This window comes from Mustela nigripes, chromosome 16, assembly GCF_022355385.1.
Source record: "Mustela nigripes isolate SB6536 chromosome 16, MUSNIG.SB6536, whole genome shotgun sequence".
Taxonomy (NCBI): domain Eukaryota; kingdom Metazoa; phylum Chordata; class Mammalia; order Carnivora; family Mustelidae; genus Mustela; species Mustela nigripes.
Genome location: NC_081572.1, coordinates 50196202 through 50211062, shown reverse-complemented (window position 1 = coordinate 50211062; position 14861 = coordinate 50196202). Strand labels below are relative to the sequence as shown.

The window sequence follows — 14861 nt, the reverse complement described above, 5'->3', positions numbered from 1 at the left end:
TCTGGCACACAGTAGGTCCTCGCTATGTAGCAATCAAGTGAGTGTTATAAACTTGTGCCTCAGAAACAAGACAAGAAAAAATTAAGCTGGCAAACCACAGTCTGGGCCCAATGAACAGAGTGCATTACTTACCATCTATGGATGCTTTTGGCCCTAAGGGCAGAGCTGAGTTGTTACGAGAGAGGCTGTATGACCCTGGAAATCCTATCTGGCTCTTTACAGAGAAAGTTTTCAAATCCCTGGTTTAGAGTTTCCCCTCATACATAGACTCCACTGAGCTGTGGCCTTTTTGTGCATCAGAATAAGAAACAATCCAGAATGGGTTGAAAAGAAAGAGTTATTACTGCTCTAAGAGGGTGAGCACATTCCCTCTGTTTTCTGTTATCTCACTGACCCCCACTCAATGCCATGAGATACAGCGACCACTGCCGTGCTTGCCACTTGGAGTTCACGCGACCCCAAACCATGCTCATCTAACATCTTCACAAATGTCAGCACCAGCTTGTTTATTTCCAAGGTACCAACTCACGTACATGTGGGCTGGCCATAAATCCAAACAACGACAGGGACCAGGAGGTCAAGAGAATGAGTAGGGCCAGCCGGGTCGGGGAGAGCTTGTGTTGTAGCTAAAGGAGGATCCTACCAGTCCATGACTTTAGCCAACGAAGAAATACTATTTATTCCACAGAGACTGGAGATAATGGATTTTTATGTGAAATGTCTTGATTATTAAAGTTCTGTTAATTCACGTATCAAAAGGTAAAAACCAAAGTCCTGGGCACTACTAGGGAAAGGGAGGTGGCATAGACACGCTGAAGATGACCAGGCAGTACTCGGTTCTATCAACCATAGGCACGTACTATGACCAGGAAATGCTGCTCCTGGGTCTGAATCCTAAAGAGATTCTCACGTGGATCATACAGGGACATGGACAAGAGTTCCATTCAGCATTGCTTGAAGTGTGGCAGGGTAGGAATCAATGTCTGTGTGTCCACCCCCAGATGCAGTGGGCAAACACACCAGATAATCACACAGCAACAGGGACAGGATATAAAAACATAGTGGTGAGGGGCGCATAGGTGGCTCAGTGGGTTAAAGCCTCTGCCTTCGGCTCAGGTCATGATCCCAGGGTCCTGAGATCGAGCCCCACATCAGGCTCTCTGCTCAGCAGGGAGCCCGCTTCCCCCTCTCTCTGCCTGCCTCTCTGCCTACTTGTGATCTCTTTCTGTCAAATAAATAAATAAAATCTTAATAAAAATAAAAACATAGTGGTGAATGACAACACTGGGAAAGAGAGTGACAGCTATGAAAAACACATGCACATAACACACAGTCCGCATTTTTAAGTACACATACAAACAAAAGCGCGTATATCCAATGCATCTGAATAGTTTGCTATGGCAGGGGGGAGAATAAGCATGAGGTACACCACAAGACGAGAGAGGAGCTTTTGTGGACCAATGATGATAAAGGGTCAAGAATGAGATTATGATTAGTCATTCCCCACACCTGAGGTCCAAACACATGGGGAGAGGGAGGAAAAAAACAGATACATTCCATAGGGTCAGGAAGAAAAAAAGTGATTTGGAGATCTAAGCCCCCACACAGGTTCAGTGACCTCAGAAAACCTCACAAACAAAAGCCTTTAATTATACAATTATACCATCTGCTGCCTGGGGAGATAGACAGAACTCGACAGACAATCCAAGCAGCTAGCTAATGGCAGCTTGGTGCTCTCCATCACCGTCCTCTTCACAGAACAAAAAACCAGCCACATGTTAAACAGGGGACAGAATGAAGTGGATACGGTTTCCTACTTTCCTGTGGTTTTTCTTTCAACAAGCATTAAAAGGCACCAACTGTATGCATTTCACCCTACAAAAAGGCACAGCTAATGTAGCTGAGAGGAGTTGCTGTCTGGTCCTCAGGGAATTCGTGATATTCTGGGAGATTAGACTTAGCCCCAAAGGGTGAAGCAACGAAACCATCTAATTCTGGGGGGAAGGTATATATTAAGCTGCAGATTGCTGTGTTCGATGATAAGCACCTGCCATCTTGAAGTGACCAAAGGCCAACAGGGGAAGAAAAGAATTTAAAATAGTTGAATGCCGCCCCCCCCCACCCCACCCCCATGCTCCACCACTGACATCCTTTCAAAGGTGCTCTGGCTTCTTCCAAAGTCAGCAAACAATTCTTTACCCATCATCTGCATCTTAATATTTTAAAATGTTGCTCCCTCCTCAGGGAGGGAGCAAAAGACACTTGATGATCTGGCAGAGAGAAGCCATTTCCAGGTATGGTATCCATCTTTTTCTGTGGAAAGTAGGAGGGAAACTTTGTAGAAAACAGTTAACATAATAGGCTGAGACCGCTATTCTCCAGAAGGCCCTGTTTAGAAGGTTAGCCCTTGGCTGACATTAGGGAACTTGGATTTGGAGGATGGGGGTGTGGGTCCTAACATTTGCAGACCTGATAAGAGAGTCCCACTGGCCTAAACTGTTTGTACAAATGCTGTGGTTTACGCTGAACACCTGCTTTCCCGCTGGGAGTCCAAAGTATTGGAATGTGCTAGGCAGAGGGCGTGTACATGACCAGCCCCTGGTAAAAACTACAGGCCCTGAGTCTCTAGTGAGCTTCCCGGGCAGATAGCATTACACACATTGCTGTCCCAACTCATCCTGGGGGAAATCAAACATGTGACTCCCCTGGGAGAGGCTTCTTGGAAGCTGGTGTCCTCTGGATTTGGCAGCGTGTACCTCTTCCATTGGCTGATTTTGCTTCATGTCCTTTCAATGTTTACGACACCACAGCCATGAATATGGCAATAGGCTGAGTCCTGTCCCACCTAGCGAATCCCCGACTCTGGGGCTAGTCTTGCAGACCTCTGACATACAGATAAGTTCCAAATAAAAGATAATAGTGGAGGTTGTACTAAGATGATGGACTAAACACATCCTTCTGCTTTCCAAGTGGCCTAAAATTCTACAGAATGGCAAAAACACTTCTTTAAACAATATTAAATCAGTAAGAGACCTTGAAAAAAAAAAAAAAAAAAACCAGGGCCACTGGGTAACTGGAACGTCTAAGAAATTTCTGAAAGGTGGAGGGTACTCAGAATCAGATTGCCTGAGCAAATCACACCTCCATGCACGTCTGGGAGGGGGCCGTCATTCAGTGGAAACTGATCTGGGACTTGGGGCTCTGAGGCTGCAGACAGAAAGAGGGGCAGGGATGGAATGTGACAACCGGATGACTGGGGAACTGTGGCCAGAACAGCCCTGACTACTAGACCCTTCCAGCCCACAACAAATGCTCCCCACCGAAATATATACCCCACTCAGCAGAGTTCGGAGGAACTGTTCAACAGTCGCCAGGGGCTGCCTATGGGGAACAGCACTGGCAGGAAAACAGGAATCCACAAACTCAAAGATGTGCCTCGGAGGAAGAGCCACTGAGTTTTTATTCAACGTCACAAAATGGGGACATCAAGTCAGTAGAACATATACCCAGGGAAAAAGAGTTAGTAGTACCCAGGGAAAGAGAGTTAGTAGAGCACATAGAAGCACATAAAAGAAATTATTAGATGGCCTTGGGAAGATCTGAGGGGACGCTCTATCGAGGAAAGCATGCAGCTGAGCGGAGAAGATCTCTAGGTGGTGAAACAAAAAAGCAGGGTGAAAGGAATAATGCTATTATATGTGCAAAAAAAAAAAAAAAAGAGGAGGGATTAAGAATTGAATTCCTTTAAAAAAATTTTTTTTATTCATTTATTTGATAGAGAGAGACAGCTAGAGAGGGAACGGAAGTGGGAGGGGGAGAAGCAGGCTCCCCACTGAGCCCAATGAGGAGATCGATCCCAAGACCCTGGGATAATGACCTGAGCCAAAGGCAGATGCTTAACCCAATGAGCCACCGTGGTGCCCCAAGAATCGGATTCTTATTTAATTGTATTTGCACAAAGAGACTTTGGAGGGACATATAAGAAACTAATAACGTGGCTACTTGTTTGGGGGATGAGGGAGAAGTGAGCAGATGGGGGAAGGGATGGTGGGAGACCTTTCTCTCATAGCTTTTTAATACAGTATGATTTTTGAACACTGATTATCTTAGCTATTCCAAAAGCTAAATTTTACAAGGTGGAAACCTTGAAAAATAAATATATGATAATCAACACTGAAAAACACTCAATAGATGGACCAGGAGAGCACACTGGACAAAGTCAAACACTGGGTTAGTTAATAGGAAAGTCCAAGGCAAGGAATCTCCCAAAATGTGGCTCATAAAGATAAGAAGGCAGATCATCTGAGAAGAACATCCAGAAACATGACAGACAAATTGTGAAATTCTGGTACCTATTTAATAGTAATTTCAGAAAAAGAAAATAAAGAAATGGAGGTAAGGAAATGCTCAGAGAAATTTCTCCTGTGCCACAGAAGTGCATTAATCTTTGGGAAGAAAGGAACCACCAAGCACCGAGCAGGAAGAACAGAAGAGAATGACCCCTAGACAAATAGTGAAGTTTTGAACACCAAGGAAAAAGAAAAAAATGGTTAAGCTTCAGAGAGAATAAACAGGTTAACTATAAAGAAACAGAAATCAGACTGCAGAAACTTCTCATCAACCACACTAGATACCAGCAGAAAATGAAGAATTATCTTCAAAATGTAAAGGTGTTTTTCTTTTTTTTAAAGATTTCATTTATCTATTTGAGAACCACAGAGAGAGCGTGTGAGCATGAGTTGGGGGTAGGGGCAGACTGAGAAGGAGAACCAGGCTCCCCACTGAGCAGGGAGCCTGACTAAATGCTGGGCTCAATGCCAGGACCCTGGGATCATGACCTGAGCTGAAGGCAGATGCTTACTGGACTAAGCCACCCAGGTGCCCCAAAATACAGAGAATAGAATCTTACCCGCAGTCAAGTATACTCAGATAGAAAAGCAAAATAAAAAATATTTTAAACATGCAAGGGCTCAGAAAGTTTACCACCCACAAAATCTCAGGGGAAAAAAATTCCTCAAGGACTCATTTAAATAATAAGGAATTCAAAAAATAGAAAAACAAGGAAAAAAGAACCAGTGGCGAGCAAATAATTGGCCAAATTGATAACTGATGAGCAAATAATCAGTAAAATATAACTGCTTATGCATAATATACAAAAGCCCCAAATCCCATACGATCTTTTTTTTTTAAAAGATTTTATTTATTTATTTGACAGGCAGAGAGGCAGGCAGAGAGAGAGGAGGAAGCAGGCTCCCCGCTGAGCAGAGAGCCCGATGTGGGGCTTGATCCCAGGACCCTGTGATCATGACTGGAGCTGGAGGCAGAGGCTTAACCCACTGAGCCACTCAGGTGCCCCCATTTGATCTTAATACGAGACAAAATTAAAGTCACGTTAAGGTTCATTCTTGCTTTACTCATAAAGAGTTCATATACACAGATTATCTTTAAACATCAAGTGGAAAAAAATGTTTAGACTCGTGTGAAAATTTAAGGGTAACAAAAGAGCTAAATTTCATTTATGATCAGGAAAATACAAATCTGAACCATAATGTGATACCCACCAGGCTGACTAAAATGGAAAAGAAAGAAGTTATCAAAAGATGACAAGGATGTGAACCATATGCTTCTCAGGTACATAAGTTAGTACAATCACTGTTGGAAACTGTCAATATTTACTTAAACCCCATGCTCATGCCATGACCAAGCAACTCCCCTCCTAGATATGTACTCGACAGAAATGCAGACATCGATTCCACAAAAGACATGTACTAGAATGTTCATAGCAGCACTATTTGTGATAGCCCCAAGCTGTAAACAACTTAAACATCAATCATGTAAAATGGGTATCTACATTGTGGATATACACCCCAATGGAATAGATAGGGCAACAAGAGTGGACAAACCACAGCTACACTCCGAAAGAGAGACAAACCACACAACCATAATGTTGATGGAAAGAAGTTGGATAGAAAAGAGTACAACTATATGATTCTATTGATATAAAGTACAAAAATAGGTAAAATGAATCTACTGTGTTAGAAATCAATCTAGTGGTTATCCTTGGTGGTGGGCCACATGAGGGCAAATTCTGGAGTGTTGGAAAGGTGGTTTCCTGTTTGGAGTGCTGAGTATATGTGTATTCAGCCTGTCAAAATTCATGGAGTTATACAGTTAACATGGGTATACCTTTACACATTAATGTTGTACCTCCATAAAAAAATTGCCTCTAAAGTTAAAGGTACCTACCACAGACTAGAAATAATATCTGTAATTTCCATGTCTTGAGAGGAATAACATAGAATAAGAAAAACTTGGTCAGTCCGACAAAAAGCAAGAAAGTGTCAGTGGCTGGCAGGAATAAACAGGAGAAATAGAAAACATAAAATAAGATGGCAGGAAGCAGCTTCTGAATAGAAATAAGAAATAATTGAAATAATTGAAAATAATTGAAATATTTTGTAGTAATTGAAATAAATATAAATGGGTTAAAGCTGCTTACTGAAAGGCAAAGATTTCACACCCATTATGACAGATGCTGTCAAAAACCCCCAGAAAATAAGTGTTGGAGCGAATGTGGAGACATTGGAACCCTTGTGCCCTGTTGGTTGGGAATATAAAATGGTGCAGTTGCTATGAGAAATAGTTCGGCAGTGTCTTGAAAAGTTGAATATAGAATTACAATATGACTCACAACTCCACTTCTGGGAATATGCCCAAAAGCATGGAGAGTGGGGTCTTGAAGACATATCTGTACACCCATACTCATTGCAGCATTATTCACAATAGCTAAAATATGGAAGCAACTGAGAAATGAAATTATAAGCAAAATGTGGTGTATATATATGCAATGGAGTATTATTCAGCCTGAAAAAGAAGAAAATGTAGACACATGCTATGACACCAAGTGACCTGAGGACATTACGCTAAGTGGAATAACCAAGTCACAAAAAGACAAAAACTACATGAAGTACTTTATGAGTTTCCTAGAACAGGAAAATTCATAAAGACAGAAAGTAGAGGGCTGGTTACCAGGAGCTGGGGGAGGAGGAAATGGGGAGGAGGGAATGGATAGTTGTTGTTTAATGGGTATAGAGTTTCAATTCTGCAAGATGAAAAAATTCTGGAGATTGGTTGCACAGTAATGTGAATATACTTAATACTAGTGAACTGTACACTTATAAATTTTAAAGTAAATTTTATATTATGTGTATTTTACCATAATTTTTTAAAAACACAAACATAAAAATAAATAAATAAATAAATAAAAACACAAACGTTAAGTAATAAAACAAAATGTAGCTATAAGCTAATTGTAAGAGTAAGAGCTAAAACACAGAAAATTGAAAATAAATGAATATGAAAAGATAAGCCAGATAAAAAATAAAGCAGATGTAGCAATATTAATATTTATATCCAACAAAACAGAATGAAAAGCAAAAATAATGAAATAAAATAGATGACTATTCTCCAAAGGTACAAGAAATTTTGTAAGAATCATAAAGCTTTAATGTATCTAAAAGCATAGCTTCAAAAATACATGTAAATATATAAACAGTGTTTATGGGTGGCCTGTAAACATACATATTACAAAACTAATAGAAATAGGACCAAAGAAACCCACTGGGAATCACAGTGGAAATCTTTTTTTTTTTTTTTAAGATTTTATTTATTTATTTGACAGAGATTACAAGTAGACAGAGAGGCAGGCAGAGAGAGAGGAAGGGAAGCAGGCTCCCTGCTAAGCAGAGAGCCTGATGTGGGGCTCGAGCCCAGGACCCTGGGATCATGACCTGAGCCAAAGGCAGAGGCTTTAACCCACTGAGCCACCCAGGCGCCCCCATAGTGGAAATCTTTAATGCAAGTCTCAGAATCAACAGGTCAGAGAAAAAATAAGCTATGGAGACAGAGAACATAATTTGTAATTAATAATTTTGAGATGAATCTATAATTTTGCACAGGGAAATGTCACAAAACTGACAGGTCATTAGATTACAAATTAATTTCTGCTTTTTAAAAAAAATCTCCATCTTTCTTTCAACAATGTGGTAGAACAGAGATCCCAAAGCCTTCCAAACAAAACATCTTTAAAAACTGCTAGAAAAACAACGACAATAACACCTTTGAAATCAATGGCTTAGAGAAACCCAATGAAGCCAAAATTCAAGGATGCAGGCAAAATAAAGGTATTTTCAGATATTATGAAAACAGAGAATGCATCATCAATGCAGGAATTTCTAAAGAGTGTACTTCACAGAAAAGGAAAATGATACAAAGAGGAATAGCATGATCTAAAAAGGAATGAAGAGTGAAGAAAGTAGGTAAACAGCAGGTAAGTAGGTAAAGTAGGTAAAAAGTAGGTAAGTCTAATAAATATTGACCTGGAAAATTAGTATAATAGTAACATCAGTAATAATGTCTGATTTAAAGGGTTAAACCAAAAGCAGATCTCAGAATTAAATGGCATGCAAATATTCATGTCCTTGCCTTGTTCAGGAGGACTGATTACACCAATGATGGAAGCCATCAAATTCAAAAGGCTAGAACTTGCAGACATAAACTGAAATTAAGTAGCAAGAAAAATTAAGAACATAAGCGGATGACACAGAAAAATAAAATGAACAGAATTTTTTAAAAGGATTTTATGTATTTATTTGAGAGAGATCGAGAGAGCAAGCCCAAACAGAAAGAGGGGCAGAGGGAGAAGGAGAAGTAGACTCCTGGCTGAGCTGGGAGTATGATGTGGAGCACGATACCAGGACTTTGAGATCATGACCTGAGCTGAAGGCAGACGCTTAACCGACTGAGCCACCCAGGCGCCCCTAAAATTAACAAGATTAATCAGTTAAGCCAGAAACTGGTGCTTTGAAAAGATAATAAAATAAGCAAGCCTCAATCAAGCCTAACCAATAAAAAAAAAAGGAGAAAAGGCACGCACACAAAACTGTGAACAAGACAGACAACATACCATAGATGTAGAAGAGCTATTTCCTTACAACAGAAGACTATAAACAACATTATGCTAACACATATTAAATTTCTTTCTTTTTTTTTAAGATTTTATTTATTTATCTGACAGGCAGAGATCACAAGTAGGCAGAGAGGCACACAGAGAGAGAAGAAAGCAGGCTACCCGAGGAGCAGAGAGCCCGATGCAGGACTCGATCCTAGGACCCCAGGACCATGACCCAAGCTGAAGGCAGAGGCTCTAACCCACTGAGCCACCCAGGCGCCCCAACACATATTAAATTTCAATAGCGTTAATGATTTCCTGGGAAGATGTAAAGTATTAGATTGACTTTGAAGAAAGAGAAAACCTGAGAAGAATCAATATCATGGAAAAAATAGAAAAGATAGTGAAGTACTGATACCAACTTCTTAAAAAATATTATCACCAATAGCCTAGGCAGCCTGCAGTCAGATTCTGCCAAACTTCAAGGAACAGATAATTCTTCTGCTCCAGAGCATAAAATGTGGTGGAAAGTTTCCCACCAGAATCAGTGAGGACAGCCTAACGCTAATTATGAGCTCAGATACAAAAAAGGGAGCAGGTGAGGGGTGGATATACCAATTTCACTTATAAATATAAATACATGGGGGCGCCTGGGTGGCTCAGTGGATTAAGCCTCTGCCTTCCGCTCAGGTCATGGTCTCAGGGTCCTGGAATCAAGTCCCACATCAGGCTCTCTGCTCAGTGGGGAGCCTGGTTCCCCTCCCCACCCCCCGCCTGGCTCTCTGCCTACTTGTGATCTCTCTCTCTGTGCCAAATAAATAAATAAAATATTTAAAATATTTAAAAATAAATAAATAAATAAATAAAATTAACCCAGGATTTTAGACACAGAAAATCTAGCAGCAGCATCACTTATGTTATCAATTTTTATTTTTTTAAGATTTTTTTTTTAAATTTATTTGACAGAGATCACAAGTAGGCAGAGAGGCAGGCAGAGAGAAAACCTATGTTATCAATTTTAAGAAGAAATCTACATGGGCATATCAATATACACTATACAAAAGAACTTGGGGAAAAAAAATCAACATTCACCCCTAACTTTTTAAACTCTTAGTAATCAGAGGCAAATGAAAACTTACTTAATAGGATAAAAATATATTTAGTGAAGCTCCCACAGGAGCATTCCCCTAAAATCAAGCCCAAAATAGTCAACACTGTAGAGAGGATGGTCAATGGAAAAAAAAGAAAGAAAAAGTTCAAACATTCGTAAGAGACAGCTGCTGCTTCTTAACAGATGATGAAATTATTTACCTAGAACAGCCAAACAAACCAACTGAAAAACTCTTAAAACTGATAGGGTTTTTGGTCTGGAGGCTCAGCTTCGGATCTAGTCTTAGTACCAAATTAAATGTGCTTGCTTTGAGAATTACTCATGCAAAGCTATTTTCTGTAGTGTAAAAAATTAGGGTTGACCAACTTCTGCTCCTTCTCTCCTCTCCTATCTCAAACGGTGAAATACCATGGAGTCTGAAACTGGATAGCAAAAACCTTCTCAAACCAAAACTGGTCCTGAAGGGTTGGGTTGTGACTCGACTCAAAAACACTCTATCTCCTGGCGCCAGCTACCGCAGTTACTAATGGATAAGCATGTCAACCAGTCCAACATAATTCTTCCGATAGAGGGCAAGGAAGAGCACCTTCAGAGGAATTTTTTTTTTTCAAACCTTATACTGCTTATTATATAAACTTGCGTGCTGGCAAAGGCAGCGCCCACAAAATAAACATAAGATATTCGGGGTCAAGCTTGCTTTAAAAAAAAAAAATGACATAAAATTAATTTTCTTTCAAAGATATTTGGTAAAGAGGTTGTTCCTGTTGCACTCCTGGCAGGCTCCGCATCACCGGCCACCCCTGAGCATCCAAACGGTCCCCCAGGGCTCCCCAGGTACACTGCGCGGTGGTACCGCCAGCTGACCCGAGAGACGCGGGGCCAGAGCCTTCCCCGGTCACCCCAGGCCAACAAGTGGGGGGCAGAGCTCTGTGGACGCGGAGGACGGCCAAGGGTTACTCGGTCCCCGACACACACAGCATCCTCAGGACAGCACCAGGGAGGGTGCAGGAGGCTCCGGGGGCCCCGGGGGCCCCAGTCGAGCGTGTCCACGCACCTGTCCCACCGCGGCGAGGGTTAGGGTCGCCTCTCAGGGCCGCAGTCCTCGGGAATCACCTGGCCCTCCGTCCGGGGCTTCTGCGCCAAGCCCCCGGGGCCCGGAGGGGAGGGGGGCGGCCCCCTGTCGCTGCCACCTGCGGCACCAATCCCGCAGCTCCCGGGCTGGGTGGGCAGGACCGGGTAGGACGTCCGTCCCGGGCTGGGGGCGGCAAGCGCCGGGCGGAGGGGGACCGGTGCCACCGGGGCGACAGCGGCAGCTGTCCTTCTCAGACGGGCCGTCCTGCGCCCCCGCTCCCGGACCCTCGGACCCCAGCGCTTGCCGGCTCGACCTGGGAAGACGACGCAGCTGAGGCGCAAAGGAGCGGCGACCAGCGCCGCTCTTACTCACCCGCCCCGCTCGTTCCAGCCCCGCCGCCGCCGCAGCCCGCAGACGCCGCGGCTCCCAGCGCTCACGGATGCTCCGCGAAAGGTCCCTGGGATCCTACCCGCGCCTCCGGGAGCCGCCTCCAGGGGGCGGGCGCGAGCCTGCGCGGAGCATCCTGGGAGTTGTAGTCCTGGGGCATCTTCGCCCTGTATCGCCCCCCATCGAAAAACCCGTGGTGGTCCCTTCTTCCTCGGTCCTTCTTCTGTCTCTCTTGGGCTCATCTCTGCTTCTGACTGATAAATGCTGGAGCGCCCGGTCGAGCCCCAGGCCTCCTCTGCTCACTCTAAATCAGTAATTTGCAAAGTATGGCACCTGGACCAACAGCTTAAGCATCAATCTTTTGGGAACCTGATAGAAATGCAAATTGTCCATCACAGGGAAGCTATTCCATTTTAATTGTATTGAAAACTGGGGGTGGGGCCCAGGAATCTGCATTTTGCAAACCTTCAAGTGATTCTCATTGCTCTACACACCACCGCCTCTAGTCAAGGTACTTAACATTACACCTAAGGCATTAGTTACCGGACTCATACACACATACCCTTAAGTCCCTAGGTACACTGCACGACACCCACGCGGTTTATGTCCTGGCCTCGGTCTCTCTCGTGGCTCCAGGCCTCACTGTCTCAGTGTCCAGCCAACATCTTCTCTGGATCCTCTGAGACACCGGAAATCCAACAGCGTCAAGACCAAATTCATGATCTTTACTTCCCTCAATCTGGTTCTCCTCCATTGTGCCTATGACCACAGGCTGAAAACTGTCCGCTGCGTTTATATACACGGAAGTCACTTAAAACTGTAGTGAAAGCTCCAGGGGTGAAATGCCAGGAACCTGAATCATATTTGAAGGAGAGAGGATCAAATGAGGGGAAAATGGAGGCAGGAAGAGTAGCCAACTCCGCAAGATGTGGTGGGGAGGGGAGGGAGAGTACTCGTGGTTGGAGATGGAAATGTGCTGAGGATTTTTTTTTTTTAAGATGTTTAAGTATTTCTGAAAAGAATCCTGTTGACAGGGGCGCCTGAGTGGCTCAGTCAGTTAAGCGGCTGCCTTGGGTTGGGGTCGTGATAGAGCCCTGCATGGGGCTCCCCCCTGCGTGGGGAGTCTGCTTCTCCCTCTCCCACTCCCCCTGCTTGTGTTTCCTCTCTCGTGTCTCTCTCTGTCAAATAAATAAATACTATCCTTTTTTTTTTTTTTTAAAGAATCCTGTTGAAAGAGCTTCTGACTCTACAGGAGAGGAAAAAGTATTTCCTACACTAGGATTCCTGAAAAGATTGTATATATGTGAGGAGGGAGGTAGAGTCCCAAGCATAAGTTAGAGAGATGAGTCTAGACTAGTGGTTCTCAGCCGGGGGGGGGGGGGGGATTCATGCCCCGCACCCCGACCCAGGAAACTATGGTGATGTCTGTGGACATTTTTGGTTGTCATGACTACGGGTGGTAAGAGCATCTAATACGTAGAGGCTGGGGAGGCTGATAAATATTCTGCAATGCACAGGACAGTCTCCCACAACAAAGAATGTTCCAGCCTCAAATGTCCATAGCGCTGAAGTTGAGAAACTCTAGCTTGGACAGTAGCGCCTTCTGCTGGAAGAGATGGGAAGAAAGGGAGAAAAGAAAAATCAAAGTTTTCTCTGGAAAGGAAGAGAGGAAGCTGTCTATGAGGACAGATAGGGGTGTGTGTGTGTGCATGCGTGCGTGCGTGTGTGTGTATGTATGTATGTGTGTGAACTGCTGAATCTTGAGATCTAAGCGGAGTAATAAGAGAGGTAGAGGAAGGAGATCACTGAATAGTTGGGAAGAAGTAGTGGGTTCAACAGACCAGGAGTTTTGATGGGGATCAGAGATTTATTTGTCTTATTGGAGTAATGTGAGGCTGGATTGCTAAGGTGGCGTGGAGGCAGGACCACGGAGCATCCATGGTACTTCATGCAGTGAGCAAGGCATCCCCAGCGGAAGCAGTGGGGTGAACAGAGGAGCTAAAGTCACGCACGCGGATATGGAAATATCCATACGAATTGCAGGACACCTATTTGGGTCGCTACGAGTGACCTCTTAAGTGAATAAGTGGAAAGATTCCAGCAAGGGGAGAGGGTGGTAAGGTCCTGTGATCGAAATCTTAAAGAAACGGGACTTTGGACAAGCTTGCAGGGAACAGGGTCTTAGCAACAGGCTGGGGGGGGGGGGGGTTCCCAGGAGTTGCGTTTCAGTGAAGACGAAGCTGGAGACATAGTGTCTGAGGACACAGCAGAATGTACAGGATGTGGGGCAGAAATTCCAGACGATTCTAGATTAGTATGGGAACAGCTTGGATTGTAGGTTCCCAAGAGGACGAGGCAGCACTGAGGGGAGCCGGGCATGGTGGGGTAGACAGGTGGGATAGCGTCTATATTTTGGAGGTTGACTGATGAAAACAGGAATGAAACATAAAGACTGAGCCTCAAGATCAGACAGTTTGCCTCACTGTACAGGGTGGGGGCTGAGAAGACATCCATCCCTGGCCCACTGTATTCTTAAAGAGACCTGTGACAACAGTTTCCTAATATGGAAATAGTAAGTCTTAGTTATGATAAGTTTCTAATACAAAATTTTAATGTATTTATTTATTTATTTATTTGAGAGAGAGAGAGAGAGAAAGAGAGAGGCAGGCGAGCTGGGGGACGGGCAGAGGGAGAGGGAGAGAGAGAATCTCAAGCAGACTCTGCGTTGAACATGGAGACCCAAGCAGGGCTCCATCTTAAAACCCTGAGATCATGACCTGAGAGGAAGAGTCATACATTTGACGGACTGAGCTCCCCAGGCACCCTGCCGCTCCCTGCTAATAATAAAATTTTTAAATTATTTTGGGAATAAGCTTACGTGTCCTTTATTTATTTATTTATTTATTTATTTACTTTAGTACGTAGCTGATTCTGTTCGCTTAGACTTCACTTAGGATTTCTACACTGATATTCAAAAAAGTGAGCGTGAGCTATCATTTCCTTCTCGAATATCTAATGATGTTGGTTTTCAGAACTAATGTTAGCTCACATCATTAAAAAAAATGTTCAAAGTATTTGTTCTTTGTTTTTATCCTGGAACAGTTCAAGTAGTTTCAAAATGTTCTATTCTTTGAGGTTTGATCGTTGTCCGGTTGAACATTTCGGGGCCTAATGCTTTCGGTGGGGAGAGTGAGCCTTTGAGAATCTTCTTTATTTCCTCTGCGGTAATGTCACAATTTAGATTTTTAGCTCTCTTTTAGAGTCAATTTTGAAAAATCATATTCTCCTGACAACCAATTATCCAATTCATCCAGGTTTTCAAGTGTATTTGCATTAAGTGG

At 43.4% G+C, this 14861-nt stretch overlaps 1 protein-coding gene across 4 annotated transcripts in view; it reads right to left on the bottom strand.

The window, feature by feature from the left end:
- The window catches only part of SPECC1 (sperm antigen with calponin homology and coiled-coil domains 1), a 276278-nt gene extending 264684 nt beyond the window's left edge, over positions 1–11594 (bottom strand). The window contains exon 1 of one of the 4 annotated variants that reach the window (XM_059380513.1): positions 11506–11594. The gene's annotated coding sequence lies outside the window, so the exon portion shown is untranslated. The remainder of the gene's footprint in view (positions 1–11505) is intronic. The other 3 variants (XM_059380515.1, XM_059380517.1, XM_059380512.1) reach the window with 3 other exon arrangements.
- Positions 11595–14861: the final 3267 nt, after the last annotated feature.